Raw genomic sequence first — 14,849 nt, 5'->3', positions numbered from 1 at the left:
GTTTCCTGCAGGGATCCATGGATGGGGATGGGACCCCCTGCCCCAGGCAGAGCAGCCTCAGCTCTCAGCTTCTCCTCCCAGCAGCAGAATGGAGCAGGTCGTACCCGAGGTGCAGGGTACATTCACCAGCTCTGTCCCATTCACCTGCTGTGCGTGGTGCCTGACTGCCTGACCCCCCCACTGCCTGACTCTTCCTTCCCAGCTGAAGGTTGAATAATAAATTAAAAAAAAAATAAATCATAAATTAGGTATTAGCATATGAATTAGAGTTTAACATATGAAAGGGCTTTTGATGCCATATAAAGTTAGTATAGAAAATGACCATTACAGAAGAACAAATTGTGCTGTAAAAAGCCCAGTGTAGCCAGCAGCTAGGGAAAGCTGGGGGGGGCATGGCTGTGCCTGGGACAGAGGGCAGCACTGCTTGGCACTGTCCCCTCTCTGTCCCCTCCATGGCTGCTTTAGGGGTGAGCACAGTGCTTGCATAGGAGACCCTCCTGGGGCACACCAGGGTGGGGGTCATTCATGGCCATCATCTGATGTGAATCGTGAGAAATTCATGGCTGTTGCTTTTCTCTCACTGTGTATATTTTTCCCTTTTTTTTTTCTTTTGGTCTGTATGATGAGAAATCCCTTAGGCCATACACACACCCAAGATAGTAACGTAATTACACCTTCCCAGCCACTGTTTCCAAGAGCTCTTGCCGGGAGTGCCAATTGAAATAAATGCAGCAGATCACTGGGAACTTAAAGGACAAGCAAAGTGCTTTTTGGCCATATATCAGCCTGGGTACCAGATGCTGCAGCCACGGAGGTGCTCTGCATAAGTACATTCGTCACCTGTACTGGGCATTTGACAGGGAACAGACCCCCAGGATCGTGGGGTTGGCTTTAGGAGAGCCTAAAGGTGGGGGGTGCTTGCTGCCCCTGCAGGCACTGGCTTTGAGTGCAGGAGCTGATGGGCCGCAGACATTAACTGCAATAGTCTGTTACTGCTAGCAAAGAGTGGGGCTTTGCACTCACCAGCTTCGAGAATCTATGGTTCAGGCTGTTTGTTCCCTTTTTGTCCGAAAGAATGATTGTCTCCTTGGACAAGGTTGTCCTCCAAATTGCACTGAATTGGTGGCAGTGCATGTGGTGTTTCTCACTTTGTCCAGTGGCGATTTGCTGTTTGCTGGTGCTCCCACCACAGCCTGCTTTTGGGGTGCTCACCTCCCACCCAGGGGTGCTGCAGGGATCTGATGGAGCCTCAGTGGTTTGATGCTGCTGACAGCTGCCTCAGCAGAGGCCAGCTGCATCTGGGATGTGGTTTAGCAGAAACACCTTCACTATGTGAGATACGTGCTGCCTTTTGTCACTTTTTTCGTTTGTCCAGCTGTTCCCTGTGGAGGACGTATGCTGCTCTCTCTCCTTTGCTGCCCTGCCATGAAGGGTTTTGTTTTTAATTTCATTTAGTTCAGACTTCTTCACCAAATGTCTAGAGAGAGTGAGTATCTTTGGCACTAGATTAGAAAGGTGTTGCAGTGAGACAATCTTTCTGCAAATATTCTCAGTCTGCTGCGATGTGTTTCCTTGGATGTGTTGCAGCACTGTGTTTTTATGGCACATGACCGTGAGCAGTCCAACTCTGTGCAGGAGTTCCCTGAAACCTCTCCATCTAAGGGCTTTTTCTATTTCCCTTGGTAGGGGGTTTGTTGATGTTCCATGGTGCTCACAGAGCTGGGATGGGTCTTGTGGGTGAGTGATGTGCCACGCTGGCCCCACGTCACACATCTAGGGGTGGTGAGGTGGAAATAGGCAGAATTAGATGGAGTTTAGGGAAATTACTAAATGTTGGATCTCGTGCCTTCGTTGGAAGCTGTGAGCTACCAGCAGGCCCTGAGATAGGACATGCACCAACCAACACCATGGGGTCCTGGAGCTGGGGGGCAACATGGCCTCACCATCCCAACCACCAATTATTGCCCCTTCTTAAGGCACAGAGTGGGACTTTGCCATGAGACCTTGGGTGGTGTGGGGAGACATCAGAGTCTCAGGATCTGAATGGCCAGCTCATCCCTGCTAAGGAGGTGCTGTTATATGATGGTTTCCTGCCACCCCCTCCAAGACAATCACTAGCTTAGATTCCACAATGAAGATCCACTGCTATCTTTAATGTCTTGGGCTCTTGTTTCATTTTTCCTTTGTTGCTGAAGCTGATTGCCTACAATGACATTTCTCTCCAGCCCATTCCTGCTGCTTCTCCCATCCCATGTTTGCAGCCGTAACTCTTCATGGACAAAAGCTGACTTTAGCACAAGTCTCCTTTGATCACAGGGAGCCTTATCTGGTCCCTGAGACAAATGCGTCCCAGGGAAATGGCAGAAATTAGGTCAGTTCTGCACCACAGCCTGCCCTTCTGCTGTGCTGTCTTCCATCCACCAGCCTCCCCTCTGTGGCCGCTGGAGGCTGGCCTGGCTCTCTCCTTTATCTCAGGGTTATCAGCCAGCTGTGAAGCCCAGGGGCTGCCTCAAACCCCTCCTGCTCTGCTCACCACCCCAGGCTTGGTTACCCCAGTTGGTCCCCTTGCCACTCATGCCACCAGAGCCCAAACCAAAGGGAAGCAGGGCTTGGCTCAGCAGGCAGGAGCCCCCAGCAGCATGCAGTGCAGCTCCGACCTTTTGTGCAGCTCATTAACAGCCAATACTAAAGAGAAGGAGGGCAGAAGCATTATGGAGCAATTTATATGTAAATGTCTGAAGTATCAAATAAAAGCGAGCCCACTGGCATTCATTAGGAAAAAAAAGAAAAAACATTATTGGATTTTCTTGTATTTTTGCTTTGTTGCATTTTGCTTTGTTTTTCCATCCTGGCAAGACAAAGCACGCTGACACACCACCTGTTTGGCTTCTTGATCCTCCAGCTGCATCCTTGCTGCGCCCAGACACAGTGCAGGGCCAGGATTTCCCTGTCCTGCAGGCAGGAAGGAGTGATATGGGGGGGCTCTGGACATCCATGGGACTGGGACCTCACGTCCCTTTGGAAGGATGATCCAAAGCCTTCATTTCAGAGGAGTTTCCAACCTGCACTGTCTCTGCTGTGGGCTGTCAGTTTCCAGCTGAGGCCCACTTCTCCAGAAAGAATAGAAAAAGGTAAAATGGTAATTCAGGCCATTTTGACGATAGCCCCAAGATCTACAGCTGGTGGCATTGCTGCTAGAGCCAGCCTTGGTGTGTTTGGCAAAGAGCTGATTTTCTCTTCCCAGCGCTGTAACACCTCCTGGAGTGCCAAGACCCAGCAGTGGGCTTAGGGTCTCCGACTGCAGCTGAAGGCCAGGGGAACGCTTGTGCTGCCAGCCTGGAGATTGTAGGATTAGAGGCAGAAAAGCTCAGCAAAGGCTATTTTTGGATTTATATACAAACAGGCTGAGTTTGAGCTGCACCAACCTCAGTTGTCGTGGGCAGAGCAGGAGGACCATGGGTTCATGGAGGATTTGGATTTGGTGGATGTCTGTAGAGCTGTGCTGATGTATGTGCAGCTCTCCACAATGCTCCTGCAGCACAGTGCCTGGCTTTGGTGGGGAAACTGCATCATAACCCCATGCTTGGCATTCTGGGTAACCTTATGTAAATTAATGTAAATGTGAAGAGGGCTGCCCTCCTGAAGCAGCAGTGGGATTGGCTCCTTTGTCAGGTGCTAGCTCTAACAGCATATTTCTATAGTGCTCCTCCACATAGGGTGTCTGGAGGTTTCTGAGGCAGACTTTCAGCAGCTGTGTGAGGGAAAGCTATTCAAATGGGAGAGGAGGAAAAATTGAAAACTACTGATGTTGTAACATCACTATCAAATATGTAAGAACTGAAAAGATGCGTTCATTACCTCCCGAGCCGTTATTGCCATATCAAACATGCAGGCTCACTCTGGGATGCTGATGCCTGTGGCCAGGCACTGCACACCCCATGTAAGTACGATGAGCAAACGTGTCCTCAGCCTTACTCATCCTGGGGGGAGTACTCAGGTAGGGCACAAAAATGATGATGCATCGCCATGTAGCGCAAGACACTGATATATAACACAACACAGCTCTAAGGTGGTGAATTCATATCTTGATGCGAGACTCTGCTTTTATTGCGTCCGTAATACATCTAATTCGATGCAAGATAAACATGATCATAACTTTTAATCTGAGGGAGATAGAAGGAATGCCTGTTGACAAAGCGGTGCTCCTGCTGTGGTTCCTCACTGCCTGCTCAGCACTGCCTCATCCCTGCCTGGCGTGTGCTTTCTAATCCTATAGCTTCCACTTGGCTTAATTCAAGCTAAGCTCACCTCAGCTGCGTGGTATGCTTGTGTAAGCTGAATGACTGCTTGTGTCATACTCTGTCTCTGCCCAACATCATCTGGTCTATTATATCAAATTAAAACCTAAGGCTGCAGACGTGGATAGGATGAAATGCTGAGCATCCAGCTGAGATTTCCTCCTTCACCAATTGGCCCTGGAGGACTGGGGTGATCCCAACATCCTCCTGCTCTCCTCCATCCTTTCCACCATCCACCCCCTCATCCTTCCGTCATTTCTTCACCCATCATCCCCTCTGTTGTTCCCACCAGCAAGGGATGGCAGATCTCCAGCAGGTCCTCACCTGGCCCAGGAGGGGATGAGGTGAAGAGGAGACTCCGGCCATGCTTTCCCCAACTGATTTCCAACCCACAGCGGGAGATGTGAAGCATTTCTCATCCTCCATGTGGTACGTCCAAGGGCAGAGCAATTAATCAGTCCCCAGCTGCTGTCTACCTGGAATTAGTGTATTTTCTGAGGATTAGCCTAATTGTCTAATTAAATTGTATCACCTCTCCTCATTTCTCGTTTGACTGTTTTATTTGTAAAATATCCTTAGTTTCTGTTATTTAAAGACTTTCAAGAGGCTGGTTTGGGTTTTGTATGCATTCCTCCTCTGACACAAACCTCTCAGGCTCCTGGAGAGCCAGGGTGGAGTCTGAGCCCTACTTCTTGTCATCTCTCTTCTGGTTGTCACCTCTCTCCCTGCCCAAATGCAAGACCTCTAATCCCTTATTTTTCCTGTGCTTGCCTTGCATGTGTGACAGAAGGGACATGTCCAGAGAAGATGCTCTATGAGACTGCCTTGACAGGAGGTTTAGGGCTATGATAGGGCATAAATGATATAAATGCCATTTCTCCTTCAGTGGAGTTTAACTTACCAAATCTATCTTTCTTTGCATTTTGGCTGGGGGTTGCAATGGCAGCATCCAGAGTTAGAGTATGACTTTCCTAGTGAAGGAGTGTTTGCTGTTTCCTCTTGGCTGAGGACCTTTGGTACTGGTGAGTAGTGGCAGGCTCATAAGGATGCCCAGGCTGAATCACTGTAGGTAATGACTCTTTCTTGATTTTGCCTCATTTTTATGATCATTTAAGAATGTTCTCTAAGCAGAACGAGACAATCTTCTGATCTCCTAGCAGGGTCTCAGTTCCACCATGGCTGAAGCGGGTGGTTGGGTTTGCTGGGTGCTAACGTTGGAGCCTTCTGGGGACAGGTCAATTCAGCAGAACCTTAACTGTGTTTTGATGGGTTCCCAAAATGTATATATGTATGTATACATTAGCATTCCGTGCATAGCTATGTTGGGGCTGGGAGTGGAGATGGATGGAGGTTGGGGTCTGAGGGAGCTCTGTGGTCGTTGTAACCCTCATGCTTGTGGACATGGGGAGCTTCCCACAGAGGGGAGAAGGAATGAGTGTGTGTGTGTGCATGTTGATAGAATTCTGCACATTCTGTTCAAGTGTCTGCAATGAAGATGCTTGAATGCAGCCAATTTCAAGCTGCAGCAGCACCATTCTGCTGCTCAGAGGTGCTTATTGGCTCACGCAACTGAAAAGATTATGGCATTCAAAATCAATCATTTATAAACAGCAGATGTTTCATAAACTATGATAAAAAAAAAACTCTGCCAGCAGAACATCAGCCCACCCAGTGTGTGTGTGCGCCTGGACTTGGAAAAAGGTATCTGACGGAGCAGCTGCTGGTAGAGGCAGAGGAGGTCGGCTCCAGAGCAGCAGGGAGATGCACGCGGTGCCATGTGCCCAATGAGGAACCTCGGAGTGATACAGAGAGGGCAATGGAGGGCAATTAAACTCATGTCATTTTATAAGAAATAGAGAAGGGGGAGGAAATGATATGAAGTGATGAGAAGCGATGTGGGGAATGGAGAAGGAGGTGGGTAACAATACGAGAGCTCTCCTCCAGAGCCAAGGAGGATGTGAACTACCCTCCCAGTGAGCTCTGAGCAAACCGGAGCTTGAAAACTGCTCAGCAGTGCAATGGGAACAGGGAGGGTTTCCCTTTACCTGTTCTTCTAGTTTGTCCTTGCCTGGGAGCCACTGAGATTTTGGACTTTTCTGCTGGGACCCAACTCCTGCTGCTGCCTGGAGCAAAAGTCTTGTGATGGATGTGCAGTGGTTTCTCAGGGTTTGGGTTATGCAGTGTTGCAAAAGCAGTGTGATTATCCTGAAAGAAGGAGGCCAAGCTCTGGTTTAAGAATGACTCGGGCTCCTTGGAAACTGTCACATAAAAGGCCTTAGAAACTGCCCTAATTATCATTCCCTTTCCCCTTTGTGTGCCCCAGGCCCAATGCATGTTTGTTGTGCAGACTGTGCATATGCAGGTGTTTAATTTTCACTTTCTGCTCATATTTCCCCAGAATGACACAGAATTCCTACAAACCTGGTGCTCTCCTCCCCACGGTCCAGGCTGAGAGCTGACGTTCACATTCCGTGCTGCTCATGGGCTCTGTTTCATGGATGGCCTGCTGTTTGCAGGTTCTCTTTGAGGAAGTGTGCACATCAGAGAGATGGGATGGTGCTGTCGCTGTTACCTGCCTCACCCCAGAGCTTCAGGTTCTCCAGATGGAAGGAGGAACTTTCCAGTCTAAAGACATCTGTCATAGCTGTCTCCACATGCTTCATATCCTTCTGCAGGCATTAAGAGCTGCAGGATTGCTTTGAGCACGGCAGAAGCACTGGGATGCTGTCCCACTCCCAACCTCCTTCCTGACCCAGAGAACAGGGCTGGCTTCTCTGGCTCTGCCTGAAGCCATTCCCCCAGAAATATTTTGTTTTGTGCCTGGAGTGTTTCATTTCCTTTTATTTGTTAATTTTCTGTTAAAGGAGAGATTGGACTCTTTCAAACAAGACTGGAATACAACCTCTGCGCATTATGGAGAGTTGTCACAGGGCTCACAAAGGGAGAGAGAGGAAATATCTGCAGCAGTGCAGCTTGACAGGAACAGGAAGATCGAGCATGAAGACAAAGCTACTGGGGGAGAGGGCTGCAGAGATCTCAGTGATGTGCTGCCTAGTGAGGGCCATAAGGTGAGGATCACCCTGCACAGGTCGTGCTGGGCTCAGCCAGCCTGAGAGGACAGCAGTGATGTCCCCACATTGCTATGAAGAGGCACAAGCCCTCAGGACCACAGATGAGATGTCTTCTGGAGGTTTGCATGCATCTCCAGGCTCCAGTCACCTTGACGAGCTTCGCCTGGACATGTTCCCTCTCACCCCACATCTCCAGTCCCTGTGCTGCATTTAAGCTCAGGCTCCAAGCACTATTCCCCTGGCTGGACCGTGCCTGCTCATGGCTTTCTGTTTGTCCTTGGATTTGCTTCATCACTTTGACTGCTTCTCCTTGTTCTGGTCCTGCCCTTTGTCGCTAGCGATGCTGCTGCCCACCTTGCTTCCTGGCTTCCTTGCAGTTGCTTCTCAATGCTGTGTCCCCAGGTAGGTCAGGCTATTTCACTTTCCTTGCCTCTGAGTGTGAAGGAGTTGGTTGCTCGTCCCCATTCATCCTACCAGTGTGTGCCAGGCTGCTGTGGGATTAGGAGCTGATTTTCAATGCTCAGAGTGAAATGCTGCTTCCTGCTGCTGGCAGAGCTTTGAAGTGCTGTAGACTGCCTGTGACATACTCAGCAGCGTGGCTTCAGGTGGGGACGTGGGGCCGGGATGTGTCATGGGAAAAGATCTGAGGAGGCACAGAAATAGAAATAAGGATAAAGAAGAGAGGTAAGGAGAACTGGAGGCAGCTGATGGAGAACTGCACTAAGGTGAGGAGAAGCCAGCACAGCAGCTGCTCAGTGCACCTGGTAACAAAGCATGTTTAATGAGGTGCTGCTAACCTAGGGTTGGCTTCTTTAAGTAAATGTTGCAATGATCTGTGGGAAACTGCTCTGTTAGGCATCCAGATTTGGTGCTGGTGCTTTTAGTTGGGATGCTGAGGTGTTTTTTGGTGAAAGATGCTGTGGTTCGCATGGGTGCATCCAGGGGCAGAGCGATGCTTTTACCCAGCCCTGAGAGTTCTGAGGCCTTGCAGTGAGCTCAGGGCAACGTTCTGCTCTGCACACCCACGCAGCTCTCTTCTGTTTCACCCATGGCTTTGAGAACTGCTAGAGCAGCCTTAATAAAGATGGTGAAAGAGAGAAGGTGTAAAAAAACAGTTTAAACAATTTCTGCATAGCTTGCTCTATTTTTAGTCCCAATTTGAGGAATGAATGTAGGTCAAAAATGGGGGAGTTTGCATTTTTCTTGTTGTGTAGCAAACATCAAGGGAATTCTGGAGAAGTGGAACAGCCCTGGAAAGGACGATAGGTCTACCAAGCACAGAGCTTCTGCCTGAGGAGTGGGGTCGTTGGGGGGTGGGCAGGGAGGAGTGAGATACCAGGGGGATCTCTCAGGTGGGGGATACCCTTTAACATACAGACTGTGTGCTCCTGGGTCTTCCATGCAGGTGCAGAGCTGGGGTCAAGCTGGTACCTCTCCTGGGTGTGAAGGCAGCCTGGGAGGTGGCTCTTCAATGGTTAAGGAAGAGCAACAGCCTTCCCAGTATGCAAGAGTGTTATATTCCTTATTATAGCAGTTAGAGAAGTTATAATTTAACTTGCACTTAACAACAATGAAAAAAAAAAAGCCCCCTAGAATGGAACTAGACTTGATCCTTTTTTCAGCATATTATTACTTGGAGCATACGGCTGCTTGCTACAGAGTGATAGAAATCCCCAGCAGAGTTAAGTAAGTGCTAAGTGGTATGCCTGGGGCAGGAAGCACCGAAGTCTCTTCTCAATGTTGGAGGTGGGCTTGGGTTCCCAGCAGGGCTCCGGCTGGTGTGGTCCTTCCCATCTGCAGGGCAGTGGAAGAGATCCTCAGTGTGCACCAAGCTGGTGAGATGTCTGCTGAATGCATGGGGAAATTCCCACCTGGTGGATACAGAACTAGAAGCTGGTGTTTGGTTCCTTTGCCACAGATTTCTGCTCCCCAGGGAAGTGTTTGAAGGCTGGGTTTGTGCTGAGAAAAGGAGTACAGAGTGGGAAGATGAGTTACTCTGCAATGGGCCTGGAGCTTGACCTAGCCCCAGTGCAGCCTCAGCTGGGTTTAGAAGTTTTACATCAGGTTTTCTGGATGTTGGGGTCCTCTGGAGAGAAGGAGCAGCACTGGTACTGTGGTGAAGGAGAGCAGTTGTACGGAGGGCATCTGTGCTTTGATCAAGAGGAGCTGAGGATGAGGATCCTCCTCTGCAGCACCATAAAGGCGTTCCCCTTGGAGGCAGGCTCAGGTTGGATGGTCTCTTTGTTCTCGCTGCATGAAACTGAGCCTGGATGGCTCAGTGTGCTCTGAGCTATGCCCCCAGCAGCCCCCATCCCACCTCACCCCACCCTGCGAAGAACCATCTGACAAAACAACTTGTGCTCGTTGCCTTCAAGACGCGCTGCTCATTCTTCTGTCTTTTCAGGCGTATGCAAATGTAATTAATAAGTTCTAAATGAATCCTCAGCACGCAGGGGAGCAAAAAGACAGCACCTTCCCCCCCATCTCCCCAGGTCCTTGCTCCACTTAATGATGGTGCAGACTAATAGGGCTGTGAGGAAGCGTTTAGAGTCCTGCCGTGCCATTAGGAGGGCGTGCAGCAGCTCTCCATGTGCTGGGATAATTGCGGTGCTGGCAGCTCTCGGCCATCACAGCAGGAGCAGTACCTGCAAGGATCCCCTCGGCTTGCTTGGGCTTCAGAAAATGTCACTGCTGTGCCACTGTGGAGCTGAGTGTCCCTCCAGCCTTTTCCCTGCTGAGATTTCTCGGTGGTGGCTGGTGAGGGGTTGTCAAAGGTCCCAGCTGGAATTGTGTGCCAGGAAGCCAAAGAATGGGATTGTATTTTTCTTAAAAAAGAAAACCATTTGATGGCCACCTCTCCTAGCAGGTGTGCTGTGTGCTGCTCCCAGGTTCTGCTGCATTTTGGCTCCCTGCTCCTGACACTGCTGTGCCTGGTGCCTCTGGGATGGGAAGTGGACATATTAAGTTTGGTGGGAGGCTTTAAGAGCAGCAGGATTAAGTGTTGCTGCTTAGTCTTGTTTGCCTGTGACCACTTAACAACATTTATGCACTGGGAGGAAACAAGTTGAGTTCCCTGCGTGTGCAAATCACGTTTCATTATGCACTGACCTTCTTCAGTGGCTTTTAGGAGCCTCAAAGCATCTGGTGAGGGGAGATGTGTGGCTGTGATGGTGCAGAGTGGCACTGCAGGGGCCACCCCAGCCTGCTCCCATGGAGCTGGGTGAAACCACGCTCTGAGCATGCAGCAGCCCAGTGCTGTGTTGCACAGAGAGCTGCTTGCACAGCCCAAACAAGAGTGAGGTGTTTCCTCACTAACGCTTCCTGTAAGAATGCTTGCTCTTGAACCACCCAACACGTTGCTTCTCGTTGAAGGAGCAAACATACCTGTCAGTGTCTGTGCACAGTGTTGTCTCAGACACTTCCCCTCTTCCTTTGAATACTCACTCTTGCTCTCACCAAATGCATTGCTTCCTATTGAAGAGGCAAATACAGATGGCACTGCTCACATGTAGTGTGGTCTCAGTGCATCCTTCCAGCATTTTGTACAGATACTCCAACAACACTGAGGTCTGTGCTCATGGGTGCTCTGTGCAGGTGTCCCACTCTCTGGCCACCAACGGCTAACCAAGTGCTCGGTGCTGCTAATGGCACATGCCTGCTGATAGCAGAAAGCAATGGCTTGATTTTTCTTTTAGACTCAGCTAGAGCAAGACTAATGGAAAAATCAATGTGTGTGCTGTAAATTCTGTGTAGTTAATACATACAATATTTTAAAAGTACCAAATAATAGAAAAGCAAGTAGGGTAAAAAAGACAGTAATTGATGGATTGCCTTTGAGTTTTGTAGAGAGAATAATTGTGTGTGTAACTCTAAGATGAGGCACTTAGCAAGCTGACATCCTGTTCTGCAACTCTCCCAACCATTTAGTCATGAAAATCACTGTTTTCAATGTACCTGGAAAGCTGTACCAGAGAATAGAGCAGCACATTCATTAGAGTCTTGAAGGTGTGTTGTACCTGAGTTGTGGCTGAAGAAGCTGCAGATGTGACTTATAAAATGCCAACCTGGTGTTTTGTGGTGTTTTCTTTTGTGCTGGCTCTTTCCCATCACCACCAGTGTCTGTGAGGTGTAGGATTCCATCCTTAATAATCAGGAGGTCATGCTACACTGCACTGAAGGAGGTATGGGCATAGGTGCAGCTTGCTACATAATGAATACTTAAGTTTCAGGAAGATGTTCCCCCTGGAGGCCCAATTTAATCTCTGAGTTAGCATACAAAATACCATATTCCATGACATGTGGGAAATAAGAGCTGTGACAGCCTGTGGAGCAAGGAAGTCTTTCACCAGAAGATGTAGCACTCAATTTCCACAACTTAAATGAGTTGCCAGACCTTCTAGGCTAAGACCTCGTTAATTCAAGGTACGTGAGCATCTCTCAGAAGGCACAGCTGTGTCCTGCTGATCCTTCCTGAGATGGGTGGCTCAATGAGATCCTGGCCAAAACCTTCACGGTGGGAAGAGGAGGGCTGGGTGTTGGCCACATGAAGGTCCTCCACTGCTGTACTCTCAGATCCAGGTGTTGGTTCCAATCTTCAGTCCCCTGCAGGTGTTGGGATGCAGAGTATCCATTGCTGTAGTGTTAGCTTGCATCTGTAGACCAGGAGTGTGTGATGAAGCCCAGCTGAAAATAGCACTCCAAGGAGCTGCTCCTAGGAAAAAGTTAGGATGTGGACATAGCTGCTCCTGGGAAGGCTGGTCTCTTCACTTGAGATTGATGGCTTCACCTCAGTAAGTGTTATTAAACATAAAAATGCAAGGGGATAAATTCTAGTATAAACCCCAAAGATTTATGCTTGAGCTCTTCCACCCAGCCTTGGTATTTATTTTATGGCTTACTTGAGGGGCTCAGCTATGTCATGGGAGAGGTGGGGGAAGGAAGCTGCCACCTACATGACATGGTGTGGTGCTTCAAGAAGGTGCAGTTCCTCTGGCTGCTGAAAGTGGGGAGGGATGGCAGCATTTGGGTGGAGGTGACAGCAACACCCTCACCCCCAGTGCGTGTGGGGCAGGTGAAGACCTAGGACTGAGAATGTGTGGAGGAACAGGATTACCCCAGCCACCTGGGTGCTCTGCTGCTCCAAAAATAGCCTCAACCATCAGCAAAAATCCTTTTGCTGAGCTCAGGGTAAGGGGCTGGGGGACCTTGGGAGCTCAAGGGGATCCCTCCTGCTTCCTCACCACCTGAGATGGGCTCTGCGTTGTTCTCACTTTCCCTTCCTCTGCATCAAGAGGAAATCTTCGGTGCACCATTGATAGCCTGAAGCACAAACATGGCAAGTGGTGTGGTCAGCCTGACTGATAATGGGGGGGAAAAAGCCAAACAAATGTTCCAGCTAAAGAACTTTGTTACTGTCAGCCTGAACAGCAGCTGAGTTATGTTCCATATCCTTCAGTTTTCCACCTTTTTCATCCAACAGTAATTCTCCTGGGGTTAAAAAGGTGCTTGTTTCTCCTTTATACAAATCTACTTCTGTCTTTCAGACTTTTGCTTTTAAAAATATATGTAATGGAAGAAGCACACAGTAATTTATTGCAGCTGTTTCTGTCCTGTCACCAGGGAGATGCTGCAAGAAGAGCAAGTGCATAGCCAAGAGAAAGTGGGAATGGGGGGAGAGACTGGGGTGGAGGTGGGGGAGGGCAAAGTCCCCCTCTGTATATGTGTACATACATGTATGCACAGACATGCCATGGATACATTTATGTATGCGTGTCACAAGTTTATCTGTTTCTATATGACTTACAAGCTCAGAAATCATATTTATTATTGCTATTATTGCCAAGAACTTTTTCTTCCTTTGATGCCTGAGTAGCAAGAGAAAAAAAATCTATATTCATGCCATCTTGTACAAGATGTCGGTACACAGGTTAATGAAAAACAGGCATGAATTTGGATAGATGTATAAAGGTCCCTTGGGTGTTCAGTCATAAATCTTTGTAGCTGGCAGGCACAGCAGACGTAAATAGGCCTGATATAACCAACTGTTTTACATACAAATGAATGCTTGCCTTTTATTTAGCTGACAATATTATTATTTTGAATCTAGGAGGAATATTAAGTAAATTCTGCTGTGCTGTCTCCATTAGGTGTGATCCTTGATCTCCAAATTGACTGTAGTGCTGCCTTTGGGCTTTGTGTAGGGTTCTACAAAGAGGGTGTGTGGATTATTCCCTGAAATGGGGCAACCATCACTGAAATACACTTCGTTCTTTAGAGAAAACTCTGTAAAGCTCTCTTAGGATGAAGGGGAAAAGGAAACAAATTGGCTTAGAGTGGTCCCATCTAATCACAAAGGGCTCTGCACAACGGGCTTCTACTGAACTGACAACAGCAGAGAGCCTTTTTCTTTTTAAGTATAAATAATCCCTGCCTCCTCCCTGCAGGCTGCATGGTGCAGGTGGATGCTGGCATCCTGGTTTCCTTTGGCACATGGGTTGGTATTGAGTGTAACCCCAAACAGCCCCGATCACTCATCCAGCTGCAAGCAGGGGCTGAACTCAGCAGGAGGGTCACAGAGCTGCTGGTGGCCATGGGATTAGTGATGCTGAAGCCTTCCAGTGATGGCAAGAAGCTTCACGTGGCATTTCACTGCAGTGCTACCAGCTCCTTTTAGATAGAGGGTGGTGTTAAAAACAAAATTAAACCAGGAGGTTGGTTGTTCTGCTTGTCCTTTGGCCACAGAACTTGGAAAAAGCTGCACTGTGTGGTCACTTCAGATATGTTACTGCAAAGGGCAAGGACAGTGGTGTAGTGGAAACACTGAGTCACAGCCTGAACCAGTGATGGAGCACCTGGTGGGAAGGCAGGGCCAACCCAGGGGTGCTCAGGTGTGTATGCAATGCAGCTGAGTGACTGGAATGGCTGGAGTGAGGATCCACCCCTTCCCAGACCTCATTTAAGGGCTGGAAGCTGAGGTGAGGGCGTCTTTTGCCAGAGATCCCTGCCTACCTGAGGCCTTCCACAAGTAAGTAGCTCTTTTTGTTTATTTCTGCCTCTGTGGTTGCTGATTTTTGTGCTTGTTCTCATTTGCAGCAATGAAAGACTTTGCTACCCTGCTATTATCCTGGTACTTTCCATCCCATTATAGCATTACATGTGGTAAGGCTTATTTAGCACAGCTCATTTTATGGAGGAATAGCCATTGCCAAGATGAGGGAGAAACTGTTGCTTTATTGGATTTGTATAGATTGTTCTTCTTTGTCTTTGCATAAGCAGTGTTAAAATGACTGTAAGCCCTTCAGCGTTTGTGATAGCTTGCTGACTGCTGTTACAGCACATTTCTGTATGCTTTTCTGTGAGCTGGGGCTGATCATTGCTCACCTTAATGCTCTGCTGATATTAGGTCTCTGAGCAAAATTTGATGGTTTTTTTGGAGCTACCTAGTAGAGTTCATGGCCTTAAATAATCGCTGAATACCTGT

At 48.6% G+C, this 14,849-nt stretch overlaps 1 protein-coding gene across 10 annotated transcripts in view; it reads left to right on the top strand.

Annotated features, from left to right (window-relative positions):
- Positions 1 to 14,849, top strand: part of MYBL2 (MYB proto-oncogene like 2) — a 154,161-nt gene that overhangs the window by 32,122 nt on the left and 107,190 nt on the right. For 8 of the 10 annotated variants that reach the window (XM_085242039.1, XM_085242038.1, XM_085242045.1 and 5 more), the window contains one exon: positions 6,697 to 14,393. The gene's annotated coding sequence lies outside the window, so the exon portion shown is untranslated. The remainder of the gene's footprint in view (positions 1 to 6,696; positions 14,394 to 14,849) is intronic. The other 2 variants (XM_085242046.1, XM_085242042.1) reach the window with 1 other exon arrangement.

This window comes from Meleagris gallopavo, chromosome 22 (genome assembly GCF_905368555.1).
Source record: "Meleagris gallopavo chromosome 22, MGAL_WU_HG_1.1, whole genome shotgun sequence".
Lineage (NCBI taxonomy): Eukaryota > Metazoa > Chordata > Aves > Galliformes > Phasianidae > Meleagris > Meleagris gallopavo.
Note: the sequence above shows the minus strand (reverse complement) of the source record. Positions and strands in the feature narration are given on the sequence as shown.